Raw genomic sequence first — 15,007 nt, 5'->3', positions numbered from 1 at the left:
CGTGAAATCTGGAACCATTTTACAAAATCAAGACATTTCCAACAAGCTCCTCAAATAAATAGAATCCAATCTGAAACATTGCATCTTATCTGTGTTCTAATGGGTCCAGAATGGCACCTAATGCTTGGGCCCTGATAATTGCCACTCAAACTCAGTGCAATTTAAGGACTTATGTTTTCATATACTGACAATTCAAGATGCCTACATCTAGGCCTGGACAATAATTTGATATCGGTATTTATCGCGATAAGAAATGTTTCAATAACGGTGATATCATTTTTGTGGTATATCAATATGTATTATTTACGCGGACAGACATTTTTTACTGGTGTAAGCTCGCCCCAGAGCTAAACACAATAAGCCTCCGTAGCTGAGCTATATCTGTGCGTGAGGACGTAATCACACAGGCACGTAGCCAGATAGACTAGGCTAGGCTTGGTTAGATTTGGCTAGGCTAGGCTCGGGTCCGCACCGCTTCGCATCTAATATGCCTCGAGCTGGAGGCAAAAGGAGCCGGGACGAGCAGATTCAAGGCTAGGGTAGGCTAGGTTCGCATCTGAAATGTTCCGCGCTGGAGCGGAGCGGAACCGAGCCTAGCCTATCCTCGGGTCCGCTCGTTCAGCGGCCAGCCGCAGGTCCGCTCGTTTAGCCGCGGGTCCGCTCGTTCAGCGGTCAGCCGCGGGTCCGCTCGGATCCAGCACGGGACATTTTTGATGCAAAATGAATGCCCCTGCCGCTTCCACAAGTGATTAATTGAAGGAGGGAGGTCTATTTCAGTGGTGAGGATTTGGTTCGACTTTAGAAGGTCTGATAAACTTCAGTTTGCTGCAAATTTTGCGGGAGAGTGGAGCCGACCAGCAGCGGTAACGTTAAAACATCTAATCTGTTCCACCACCTTAAATAACTCCACTACATACAATATTTTCCTTATTCTGACTGGAGCACTTTTACAGCTTATGTTGTATCTAAGTTCACTTAATGAATCCTTTAGGTTTGTTTATTTGACAGGGACATCATGGTCCTTTTATGTATACGAATACTTCTTGTATTCTGGCTGAAGCATTTTTGTAGCTTATATTGTAACCAAGTTATTCATAGTTGATAAAGCCTATAGGTTTGATTATTTGACGGGGATGTCATGTTCCTTTTATGTATGTAAAGGCTTCTTGTATTCTTTATCCTGGTTGAAACACTTCTGCTTTGATCTGTTAAATATGTTTACAAAAGAGTAAGACGCTCTGCCTCTGTTGTAATTTAAAGTTATTTTTAGTTAGTTAGTTATATAGGCTTATGTTTGACCGGGATGTCATGTTTTTATTTTGCTATATGCAAATAAAATTGAGCATTGATTTATTTTGACAATTTTTTATTTCTTAAGTATTATAAAGTTTTTGTGAAAAGAGGTTTAAATTAAAATTTCAGACAGTAGTGTACATATTTCCATTGCAGGGATTCTTTGCCGTTTTCTGAGGCCTTCAAAGTATTTATATCGATATCGAAATTATATCGTATCGACCGAAATTAAGGAATATATCGTGATATAAATTTTGGCCATATCGTCCAGCACTACCTACATCTGTCACCCAAAGACATTTCTGTTTATTAACAAAAAAAGACACAAAAAATAAACAAGATAAAAAAAATTTAAGATTATTAGTATTACAAAAAATGATCCACTTTCTCTATAGACAGTACAGGCCAAAAGTTTGGACACACCTTCTCTTTTTCATGACTATTTACATTGTAGATTCTCACTGAAGGCATTAAAACTATGAATGAACACATGTGGAGTTTTATGTACTATTACCTGTCCTCCACAGTCACCGGACCTGAACCCAATCCAGATGGTTTGGGGTGAGCTGGACCACAAAGTGAAGGCAAAGGGGCCATCAAGTTCTAAACACCTCTAGGAACTCCTTCCTTTAAGACTGTTGGAAAACCATTACAGGTGACCACCTCTTGAAGCTCATTGAGAGAATGATGCCAAGAGTGCCAAGCAGTAATCAGAGCAAATGTGGAAATGGTGGCTATTCTAAGCAAACACTTCAAAACCAGATTTGAAAGCAGAAAAATCTTGCTGTAGTAATACAGTAATCAATAAAATATGATTATCATATTGAGCATTATGAGCTGATCTATTGATATCCTTCAATCTCATTGTACTTTACTGAGTATATTCTCAACAGAAATCGGACTATATTTCAAAACAGTTCATTATTGTATTTCAACTTGAGCAATATAATATTTTAGAAAACATAAATCTAAAAACATCTAACAGACAATTAAAAAGCAAATACATTTTAATGTGTATTAGTATTTAAATGGAAATATTTCGAACTGCTGACCTGACGAACTGAACAGGGCTAAAGTCCGCTTTTTAACATTACACAGTCATGCATTTACAGAAACCTCAGTGTGTCACGGAGTGGGGATGACCCAGGCAGGGAGACGAGGAGGCGGACACAAATGCAGGTAAGGGAAAAATGAATGATTTAATAAATAAAAAACAAATAAACAATGAAACAAGTAAACACGTAACCAAGATAAACAAATAATCAAAAACCAAAACAAACGAGTGAAACTAGAGAACATAAACTAACGGAATAAATACAAGTAGCTAATATAGAAAATAAAAACACAAAGCAGGGATATATACACGGAAATAAACAGGAAACTAGAAACATAAAACTAGAGATAAACACAGAGACTAAGGCGCGAGGAACAGAGGCAATGAAACACAGAGAAAGACGAACGACAGGGGAAAGTGCAAAGACCGACGAGACAAAGTGGCACAGGGGTTCTATTTAACAAACAGGAAACACACTAGAATTGGAAACACCTGGGGAAGGGGCGGAGCTACAAATGAGAAACAGGTGGAAAAGTACTGAGACGGGAGACACAGGGGAGTACAGGTCACGTGGGGAAGACACACAGAGACACGAGACGAGGCCAAGACGTGACAGAAGCCTCTCCCTAAACGCGCAGCTCCCGAGGCGCGTAAAAACGAACCCCGGGGGCCAGTGGCAGGGAAAGGCGGGGAAAAACAGGAGACGAGGCCGGGGGCCGAAACTGAGACAGGACAGAGAACAGAGACTGGACGGGAGACTGGACACGGCTTGGAAACTGAACAGGGGACGGAGACTGGACAGGGAACTGGACAGGAGACGGAGACTGGACGGGGAACTGGACAGGAGACGGAGACTGGACGGGACTAGACATGGGAACAGGGACGAGGACAGTAACAGGGACAGAAACGAACACTGTAACAGGGACGGGAACAGAAACAGAGACAGACACGGGTACAGGGACATGGACAGAGACAGGGACCAAGACAGGGAGAGACATGAGAGAAACACGGGTGGGTGCCCAGGACTGGCAAATGTCTGAGGGGAAGTCCAAGGAGCCAGCCTGGGCACAGTACAGGGGACAAAGTCAGGGGACCTCGGTGCCTGCCTGGGTATATGGGACCTGGGACGAAACACTGTCCTGGGAGCAGAAACCGGTGGGGTGGCGACTCGGGCAGCGGGAGCTGGTGCTGGCGGCGCGGCGACTCGGGCAGCAGGAGCTGGTGCTGGCGGCGCGGCGACTCGGGCAGCGGGAGCTGGTGCTGGCGGCGCGGCGACTCGGGCAGCGGGAGCTGGTGCTGGCGGCGCGGCGACTCGGGCAGCGGGAGCTGGTGCTGGCGGCGCGGCGACTCGGGCAGCGGGAGCTGACACGGAGGCTTGAACAGCTGGAGCAGACACGGAGGCTTGAACAGCTGGAGCAGACACGGAGGCTTGAACAGCTGGAGCAGACACGGAGGCTTGAACAGCTGGAGCAGACACGGAGGCTTGAACAGCTTCAGCAGAGACGGAGGCTTGAACAGCTTCAGCAGACACGGAGGCTTGAACAGCTTCAGCAGACACGGAGGCTTGAGCAGCTTCAGCAGACACGGGGGCTTGAGCAGCTTCTGCAGACACGGAGGCTTGAGCAGCTTTTGCAGACACGGAGGCTTGAGCAGCTTCTGCAGACACGAAGACTTGAGCAGCTTCAGCAGACACGGAGGCTGGAGCAGCTTCAGCAGACACGGAGGCTGGAGCAGCACGCACGTCAGCATGTGAAGAGTCTGAGACGGCAGGAGTCCGGGGGCGTGGCTCAGCAGCTGAGGACAACTCGGAGATGGGCGCGTAGAGATCCAGCGCTGCTGCTGTGAGGCCTGAAGCCGCAGGTGAAACAAAAACCCGGACTGGATCTGCAGCCTCGCCGGTAAAGTCCATAGCAAGCAGCGCGGGGCCGCCGGTAGAGACCGGTGCGGGAAAAGTCTCTAAAACAGTCCCGGAGCGCGGCTGGGTTGCCGCGGAGATAGTCCCAGAGAGAGGCTGGATTGCAGCGGCGGAATCCAGCTCTGCAGCCGCCATGAAAGCCAGCTCCTCAGCCTGAGGTGCTGGCGCTGCAGCTGTGGAGCTCAAAGCTGCGGTTGCCGCAAAAACCCGGACTGGATTTTTACTCTCTCCGGCTGAGTCAAGCGCGGGGAAAATCTCTGCTCGCAGCTGGCTCGCCGGGTGCGAGGACCTGTAGCGCGGTTCAGCTGCCACCGCGATAGTCACGGAGCGCGGTTTCACAGCCGCCGCGGAAGTCACAGAGTGCGCCTTTGCCGCTGGAGAGGAGAGTGTCTTGGCCGTGGGAGGAGCTAGCTTTGGAGAACGGACGGGAGTCGGGACGGCCTCTGGAGCTGTGCGGCCGAGAGCCGGGTAGAGCACCGCCCCTGGGGGGAACGGTAACGGAGCACGGGCCGGTGCGGGGTAGAGCTCCTCCTCTTCTTCGGAGCTGCTGGGAGCGCACCCGAGAAAGTCCCATGGGTCGCGCTTGACCCGCCTCTGGTCCTCGTAGGCTCCGCGCAGTCCAGGGTGAGGACCGAGGCTCACCGCGCCAACCCTTATCGCCCCCCCAAGAAAATCCTCCCCGAAAAAGGGGTCTTTTTCCAGCTGGCGGGACCCCTTAGAACGCTTACCCCGAGACCTGCGGCGTCCATGAGGCCTCGAGGTTTCCTGCGCCGGGATCCCGCCTGGAGTACGGCGAATCGCCATCCTGGTGCCAGTCCAGGCAGAACCTGCTGTGTCCATGTTAAGGTCGGTCTTTCAGTCACGGAGTGGGGATGACCCAGGCAGGGAGACGAGGAGGCGGACACAAATGCAAGTAAGGGAAAAATGAATGATTTAATAAATAAATAACAAATAAACAATGAAACAAGTAAACAAGAACCAAGATAAACGAATAATCAAAAACCAAAACAAACGAGTGAAACTAGAGAACATAAACCTAAACAAACAAGAAGTACTTATGATAAACTAACGGAATAAATACAAGTAGCTAATCTAGAAAATAAAAACACAAAGCAGGGATATATACAAGGAGCTTAGGGAGACGGAAATAAACAGGAAACTAGAAACATAAAACTAGAGATAAACACAGAGACTAAGGCGCGAGGAACAGAGGCAATGAAACACAGAGAAAGACGAACGACAGGGGAAGGTGCAAAGACCGACGAGACAAAGTGGCACAGGGGTTCTATTTAACAAACAGGAAACACACTAGAATTGGAAACACCTGGGGAAGGGGCGGAGCTACAAATGAGAAACAGGTGGAAAAGTACTGAGACGGGAGACACAGGGGAGTACAGGTCACGTGGGGAAGACACACAGAGACACGAGACGAGGCCAAGACGTGACACAGTGGTAATAACAGAAACTAGTCAGATCCTTTACTCCTCATTTTCTTATTTATTCCACTTCCCTATATCTGTGGAAAAAAAGATGAAGTGACAAGTAATGAAGAGTGAAAGTGGCATTACTTACAGAACTAATCAAATTCAAACTTCAATCTATATGATAGTGCTGGGCGATATATCATGATATGGAATTTTTTATATCACGATAACAATATATATCATAATATACCACATTTATATAAATAAATTATAAATAAATTAACAAACACGAAAATTAGGGTATTCAATCTTTAATTTCAGTACTTTGAGTTTTTTTTCTTTTAATTACCGTTTTTATTAGTTTCAGTTAAGAAGAACTTTCATTTTTCATTAATTTTCGTTTACATTAATACTTGGTTACTTAGCTATATGGTGATTATCATGCCATATCTTTATATAAAATAAAAATAGTATTAAAAAAAACAGAACACTACATCACAGACTATTTCCTGGAACCTGACCCGAGGAAAGTGATGGGAAATCTCAGGTCAGGTCCGGGCAGAGAAATAAAAGTATTCTGCTATTTAAAAGAATGGAAAATTAATAACAATAATAATAGAGTTCTGCATATTAGAGTTTAGACTGTCTGTGTCATGGGGAGGGTGAGCCAGGCAGGGTTATATATACAGGGAAATAACAAGGAACTAAACACTAAGCAGGGAACTGGGGAAACGAGGAAGAAACAAGAAACTATGAAAACTAAACAAGAAATAAACACGGAGCAAGAACTAGGGCTATGAAACGCGGAGAACACAGGGAGACAAAATAACAGAGGTTAGTGCAAAGACTGACGGAGGACAAGTGGCACAGGGGACCTATTTAACAAACAGGAAACACACTAGAATTGGAAACACCTGGGGAAGGGGTGGAGCTTCAAATGAGACACGTGGTGGAAAACTACTGAGACAGGAGACACAGAGGAGTACAGGTCACGTTGGGAAAACACAGAGAGACATGAGACAGGGCTAAGACGTGACAGTCTGCTTGAACCTGAGCAGTTTAATGTAGCGCGTTTAAAGTAATGATGGGCAGATGAAGCCTCATTGGGTGTATGGCACATTTCCCAAACTGTATCGACACTGTGTTGAAACTATGTTGCTGTATCACTTAATGGCGACATCTGCTGGACTAAGAAAGTCATTGCAAGCAACTGCGCGAGGAAATGCATCGGTCACGTGGTTTTCCTTAAAATGATACGCGGCCCGACACAGGGGTTCGCCTTGTTTGCTCGGTGCATGCGCTGAAGTTTCAGTGTCGTCAGACCCATCGCTACCAAACGACACAGGAAGTGTATCGGTCACGTGGTTTTCCTTAACTTGATACGCGCACCGACACGGGGTTTCGCCTTGACAGCTCGGCGCATGTGTCGAGGTTTCAGGGTCGTCAGACCCATCACTAGTTTAAAGCTCTGCAGGTGGATTAATGGATGCGCAGCTCACAGGGATTTGGCGCTTCTTCTACTGCTTACGGGCTGCATGATGTGCAGTCTCTCACCCTGCCAGTCAGACTACAGTGTCAGCATATAAATCGCGTGCGTTTTTCTACAGGACAAATCATTCAAACATGCGGATGAGCTCTCCGCACCCGATTAAAAAAATCACGCAGTGTCTGTCTGGCTTAAAATAGTTAGATACAGCTATATACGTTATTTATCGTCATATCACACAGCACTAATATATAGCTATAGATAATGTAAAATGTGCTACACTCTTTATTACTTCATAGCTAATCTGATAAATATAATAGATATTAAAGATATACGGAGAGGCAGATAGATGGACAGAAAGATAGATTTGCGTGGGTGGATGGGCAGGCAAACAGGGACGTTAATCTATACAGTGGTAAGTAGATAGATTAGAATAGCGTAGATGTTTAACTGAAACTGTATTATTTTTAAAAGAGAGCAAATTCTGGGTTTGTCCTCCAAAGCACCCCAAGAACAGTATCAGAGGAGTAGGAAGTAAGAATGCAGAACAACACCAATAAGAATCCAGTCCACCAGCCAGGACAGAGAACCTGAATAGGAATTTCTCAGTATGTTGAACTTTCTGCTGAAGGTGGCATGCAGGCCTGTTTTATTAATGTTTAACTGTAATGGTCTAAGTTGCCTCTCAGATACACACAGTTCTGTATGTTAAGGTGATCACAGCAGTGTTACAGCAGACCAAACCCACCTGCAGACCTGCAGCCAAGCACACCATCATCAACTCACTGTCAAATGTCGACAGCAGCAGCTTTTTTTAAGTGGGGAAAATGGTTTAAACATAAGTACAGTTCTTATGCTGGAAAGAATAAGAAAAGCAGACTCATCCACTCATCCTGAAAGGGAACTAAAACACAATAATAGACCACTGTAGTTTGTGTACCATTTTTTTAGCCTTTTCCATGTTGTTTATGCCAGTATTTGGGTTTCCGTGTGTAAGATGAATTTATAAATGGGCTGTGGTAAATATGTATGTTCAGAACCCAGTATGAATTACTCTGTGTACATTTTCCTCCTGAACAATACTGGATCTTCTAAATTACAATATTGTCATTAGAATAATGCTAGCTTTTAGCTTATGACACAGCGCACTCAACTGACATCACAGAACAGCAGCTCAGAATGCGAGCAGACTCGTTTTAGTATATCACCAGGGAACTCCATTCATATCATGTTTTGGATTATTATCCTTCTTCAGAGATCATTAGTAAAGTATTCAAAGCGGTGAAACCCACTTTTATTCTGATAATGTTGAGGGGTGTAGTCTGTATTGGAGCTTGTAAAAGGTTTATATTAATTACAGGACACCTGATCCAACTAATCAACTAACAAACCCTTGCTGATGCAGGCTGGGTGTGCTACAGCAGCAAAACACTAAAACCAGCAGCATAGTGGTACCACAGAGATAACCTTGCTAGATGAAGAACCAATAAGAGTCTAAAACGCTTAATGTGGGTTTTCTTCTCACTAAAACCTAGTATATATAAAAAGCCTGGCTTAATGTACTAATACAATTAAACTATTTATCTCACTACATAACTTCAGAATCTTAATAAGATAAACAAACCACTGCACTATAAACATTACTGACCCGTTGTAAAATCCTGAGTGTCTGGGAAGTAAACAGGCTGGTTGAGCAACTCATGACCAGAGTTTGGTGGTCTAGCTGGTCTGTCAGTATTGGTCAGGGATTGGTCAGTATGATTAGTGCTCATACCAATAGAGAAGCGTGTAGAATAGCATCTGCTTTACTATTAAGTGTAAGTGTGATGCAGTGTTTATAGCTTGGATCCGGAGAAGCACTGTGCTGCTTGTTTTAGTGCTTGTTTAAGCCAGTGTTACACCAAAATGAGTTCGCTTGGGTTTTCTGTTGCTCAGACATGGAACCTCAAATATGGGCATATAAGGACTACAAAATAAGGCACGACTGCAGAGGTCTACTGTAAAAGTACCTGTCACCAGACAGGTCTCTAAATCAAACATGTGAAAAATGGCTTTAACAATCCTAAAATTTTGTACGAGCCTGTCTTACGTAAACCTAAATGTATTCTAAATGTATTCTACATTTAGATTGGTTTTCTCTTGAGTGTTGAATTGAATGGTATCATCATGGCTCAGGTTCAGCATATGAGCAGACAACATGATGTGTAAAGAAGTCTCCAAGTATAAATTGGACCAGGTGGGGATAGTGAAGAACCTTCAGAAAATTAAGACAGCCATCCACTTCAGGTTCTTGCTTAAGCAGAATGTACCAAAGCCAAAAACAATTTAGGGAATATTTACTGGAAAGAACCTTTAATTGGCATTTATATTAAGTTAAGAGAGTTTTACAGCTTAAGAACAGTGTTGACCAAAAATATATATAGTTTATTCAATTCAACAGTGCTTTATTGGCATATCATTAATCTCTTATCTTCTTCCTCGTAAGTTTTTACATTCAACCTGAATCTAACACACACTGCTTAGACAATCAGGAAATTCTGAAGGCAGTAATGAGTGGGATCATATTAGTTGGGTAAGAAAAGCATCTAGTGATTCGTGTTTGTAGACTACTACTTTAAACACTCACTCCTATAGCGTTGTCTTGTACAGTAGGTTGGTCTTAACCAAAAATGAGGTTCTCTGGGGGTCTCAGAAGACTAACAGACTGTCAAGAACTTCTAAAATCATAATAAAATGAACCAGGCGGGGTTGGTTGAAGAACCTCAACATCATATACAGTAGATAAACATCGAATCTCACTGCTATTTAGGAACCATGTACATGCGGGTTGGTTTGGGCTTCAAATGTGAACCTTCTGGGGGTCTCAGAAAAATCTCTGAAATCCAGTACTATTGAGACACCTAATGCAGCCAGTCAAGCTCTTCTGATGGAAGTAATTAGTTTGATCAGGTGGGTTTGGGTAATGAACTTCCACGATAGACATAAACTGGTCAAACTTTTTTAGAACATCCTTATTTTTAACAGTAGCAGTGTGGCCGAAACTGAGATTTAGTCCAGTGTTAAGCTAAAGGTGTTGTCATATGGATAAGCTAGACCTGACTCTTGATTTGATTTCAAGGGTCTTTTGAAGGTATAGGAAACAGTACTCACTGCTCTCTGGCTTTATCTGTAATTTCTTAAAAAAAACAGGCCTATAGTTTTAATTAGGGGTGTAACAATACTCTCAGGAGACGAGAAATTTTAACAATATATTCTTATGACAATATTTCTTACCAATATTTTATCTCTTTTAATTAATATTGATAAGTTTTGACTCTGATTATGAATTATTTATGATTTATCATATGCAGTAAAATACAGAACAGTATGTAAAGTAAATTAAGGAACAGTGACACATTTGATCAGGTTGGTCTTAAGTTGGAGACTACTGCTTTAGAGACTTGCATTCTTCAGTGATTTGTTTTTTATTACCATATCTTAGAAGTTGGTCTGGACCACTATTCTTGAACCATCTAGGGTCCTGTAGGACTAAAAGGCTGTCAAGCACTTCTGACAGTAGAAATAAGGTAACTTTGGTAAAGAACCTCCACATAATGTATAAAGCTGTCAACTAAAGGCACTTCCTCTTCTTCACAACATAGCCAAGAACCTTTTAGGAACATTTTACTTTAAGAGTATATAAGAGTGAGGCAATGAAGTGCAGGCCACCCGCAGACTCTTGCAGTTTGAGAGGCTAAGGAAGTACAGACTAAGGCTAAGCGAGAAATAAGAAAACCTTGACAACTTATGCCTAATCGATGAATCATCCTCCAACGTTATGTAACAGCAGGAGCCAAAACAAGCACAAATAGGTTGAAAATTATTCCTGGCCCACTTCCTCACCATGCGCATACACCCCACAACAACCCCACGGACTCCAGGCTGCCCATCGACATCCCCAAGAACCAGCAGAACCACGCAGACCAGGCCCTGTTGCTACTGGAGACGAGTCCTCCCACTCCTCTTGTCAAGAGCAAAGCTTAAAGCTGCCAATCTCTGCAGGTTGCATAGAGGGGGATACTGACTTAGAGTGCATTAAAGTGTATTATTCTACATAAAAAAACTTGTTTGTTTAATATGTTTAATGTGACTGGTTAATATTTTGCTAATGTTAATTCTCCTAAACAAACACACAAGTTAACCTAATGGTAAATACTGATGTCTACAAAAAAAAATATTACGGTCATTTCCATATATTGTAGGATAAGTCAATAACAGGTCTAATTCTAAGTTTGCTAAGTGCGGACCACGCCTTATAGAAGTAGAAAAGAAGGAAGAAAAAGGGGAGGGAACTCGGGGAATTTTGGGCTGGAGTTCTGAACTGCGTGCTGAAGAAGCGTGCAGTTATATCCCCCCCTTTTTATTTTAATGAGAAGTGGAAGAGCAGAGAAAAAAAAAAAAAAAAAAAAAAAAAAAGGGGGTTGCAGGGGAGGAGGTGGGTTGCGAATTTTTCGTCACGAGAGGTAGTTGGTTAGGGGAGGTATTTATAGGACGGTTGATTGATATGGGGTGGAGTTAGAACGTAGAGTTCGGGCGTGGTCCTTCTCCCAAACTTTTGTTATTACATAACATCATTTATTGTGGACTGTCTACTATAGAGAGTCTAGCTATGGATCACATCAGCAGCATGCATGGTGTCACTCTGAACTCTGTTAGCAGTGCAGTTTCAAAGGACTAATATGAACAAAATTACAGCAAGTGTGTAAAATGGCTACTGCAGTCTATGTTTAAAACCACTATAGAGTTGCCTGCCAGACCCCTTCTTGCCTGCCTTTTGCAACACCAAGTTGATTACCTAATTAATATGTTTGCAGTGTTTTTGTTTGCACATTATAAACCAGTACATGCTATTTTTTCAATACCTCTGACACATAATTGATGGATGCCAGCTTGATGGATGGATGGATGGATGGATGGCTGCATTAGCTGTAGCTATCTCTGTAATTCTAAACATGTACAGTATGAAAACAAGCACTCAAATGCTAAAACGACTTTACCTTTCTAAATTCTAAAGGTTAGCTAACCTTAGCTGAAGCTCAATTTTACCTGTTCCTCAGTTACTTAAAATTAGCTAGTCTAGTTTGCGTCTGTCTTGTAGTCCTTCTGGGCTCTAAGCTGTCTTTATCAATCAAATGCATTGACAATAATTACTTGTGCTTTATTCTATCTCTGGTAATTAAGCTAGCAGGTGACAGAATGCCAAGCAACCAATCTTTTCTATTGAAGAACATGATGTGTAGCTGCAATTTAGTGACAAGCAATGAAGCAATAAAGTGACAAATGAAGCCTTTTAAAATAAAGAAAATCATGCAAATGAATTATGATGCAGTGAAATTCTGAATTGACTGGCTTCATGACATTCTTCAGACCAGTTGCAGACATTGCGATCTAAGGTCCCGAGTTTTTGCATTTCTGATTCCTAACAAGATTACAAGATTGCCTTGTAGCTGCCATTTCTTTTTCTCTTGTTTGAAATGATAAAAATTGTAACATTTACAGGGACTGTACAAAGAAAAAAGGGCAAAAACAAAAGTAGTGGACACTGCTGATGTCTCTTGTAGCTAGGTTAGCCAGCATGCTTATGTACATCCACATGCAACAATGTTAGCATTTTAGGCAAGTCTGTTCACTCAGTGGCAACACAAGCATAAAAGACCAGCCTCCTATCTCTTTAAATGGAGAGAGACCAAAATTCTGAAAAATAAAGGTCAAATTACAACTGACTTTTTTTTAAACAATTTATAGCATTTAGCTCAGTAATACAGAAAAAAAACATTATATTTGAGCTTGTTACGGCTACTGCACATGCATAGATCTCCACACGTGAGGGGAGGTTTCGCTACTAGCACACTGTCACTCCTCCACCAACAGCATAAGCAGCGAGCTGATTGGCTTTTATTTAAAGATCTGGACACAAGCATGATGACTGTTATGAGATCGTCTATTTAGATTTTGAACAATGGTTGATTTCCACATTAAAAACATCATAACAACACAGCCACAAGAGAAAAACTTGTACAACTATGCAACTTAAGGCCCTGTCCCACTGCGATTGCGTCTAAATATCCACTAAAGTACGTCCAAATTTATCAGAAAACACTGCGTCCACTGAGTGAACGCGCTGCGTCCAAATTACGTCCATATTCCGTCTAAATTGAAGTTGGACGCCGACTTCCAAATTTGTACGTCGACTTCCACTCTTTGTACGTCGACTTCCAACTATATATGGTTGTTTTTTCTAGTGAATCATCATTTCTTCTTGAGCTACAAGAGAGAGAAATCCGTATAACTGTTTGATCCAGCTGTTAAACTGTTATATTAACAACATTTTAACCTTTTTCGTTTCTATATTTTGAAATTCGTTAGATTATATTTTTGTCAACATTTTGGGTTTATTTTCGTTTGTTATTTTTCTAATAAAAATAGAAATTACATAATATATTTTCTTTTGTTATGCTGTGCAGGAACAGTAGCCTATGCCTATATCTAAAAGTAGCAATAGGCTGGGAAAAAAGCCAGAACATTGAACAAATGCCAGTATAATAACTAAAAACTAGCGGCTAGCAGACGCCTGCAGCATCATTGATTTCTAAGTATTTTTATGTTTTAATGTTTAAATGTGTTTTAAAGTGGTTTTTAAGCATCTGTAATGCAAAAAAAAAATATTTTTTTACTTCTGACGATTTTTTTTTTTTCATGTTTGCAAAATTAATGTTTCTTTCATTGTTTCGATAATCAACTCTTTTGGGAGCAGTTATAGGCCCTGAGAAGGGCCTTTGGAATGCTTTGTTTAAAAAAATATTAAGGCTGTAGGAAGAAAGCAGAAACATGCAAAGCATTGACATGTAAAAATCAAATATGCAAGTACATTTTAAAAACAGTTTCAATGTTCAAAATCGCTTGGCGGCGGCCGTCTTAGTGGAACCCTTCCTCTTGGCTGGCATCTTGGAAAGTGTGGAAAAGCGTCCGTACTGCGTCTTAATATCCACTAAATTACGTCCATATTAGTCGCCGTCTATTCCGAAAATTTTGGGAGATACCAAAACCACTTTTGCGTCTAAAGTGGACGGCAACGTCTAAACTACCTCCACTTGGACGGTGCCGTCCAAATATCCACTAAACTACGTCCATATTGCGTCTAAATATCCACTAAATATCCACTAAACTGCGTCCAATGAAATTTGGACGCAGTTTAGTGGATATTTAGACGCAATCGCAGTGGGACAGGGCCTTTACTGCCTGCTTAAAAGAACGCCAAGGCAGCAGCAGCAAGCTATGTTTTCCTGCTGTTGTTTTCCAAACCTGGCAACCCAGGGGTGAAATTCGGACTGGGGAATAGGAATGGGCAGTGGCTGGGATCAGACTCTAAAATGCAAGCAGATTTTTTTCTCAGTGTAGAGTTAAGCAGTTCGAAGAAGAACATACTGGCTGAAGCACTGCTGGTAAGAAATACCAGTGCTTAAACTTAGCACCTGATGACACATTTTAATCACTGTATAAGTTAGTACAGAAAATAATATATACACATATACAGATTAGTCATTTAAGCAGGGGAGCCTTGCTTTTGGATTGTGTGGAAGGTGAAGCGGATAAGTGGCTTCAGTGGCTGCAACTCTCTGCTTGCTCTCCAGTCTTTATAGGTTCTGCGACGCAATAGAGCTGTGAGTGCGTGGGTGTGTGAGGCTGAGAGCTGAACAGCACCAGGCTACAACAACTGTGGACAAGCCAGACGAGGAATACAGTTTATTTACATATTTAACAGAGGAGGAATAAGACGTTAGAGCAGCGTAAATCAT

General features: G+C 42.4%; 1 protein-coding gene across 3 annotated transcripts in view; it reads right to left on the bottom strand.

The window, feature by feature from the left end:
• The window catches only part of LOC103029134 (cyclin-dependent kinase-like 5), a 145,844-nt gene that overhangs the window by 130,156 nt on the left and 681 nt on the right, over positions 1–15,007 (bottom strand). The gene's annotated exons all lie outside the window — the stretch shown is intronic.

Source organism: Astyanax mexicanus, chromosome 13 (genome assembly GCF_023375975.1).
Source record: "Astyanax mexicanus isolate ESR-SI-001 chromosome 13, AstMex3_surface, whole genome shotgun sequence".
Classification (NCBI taxonomy): domain Eukaryota; kingdom Metazoa; phylum Chordata; class Actinopteri; order Characiformes; family Acestrorhamphidae; genus Astyanax; species Astyanax mexicanus.
Note: the sequence above shows the minus strand (reverse complement) of the source record. Positions and strands in the feature narration are given on the sequence as shown.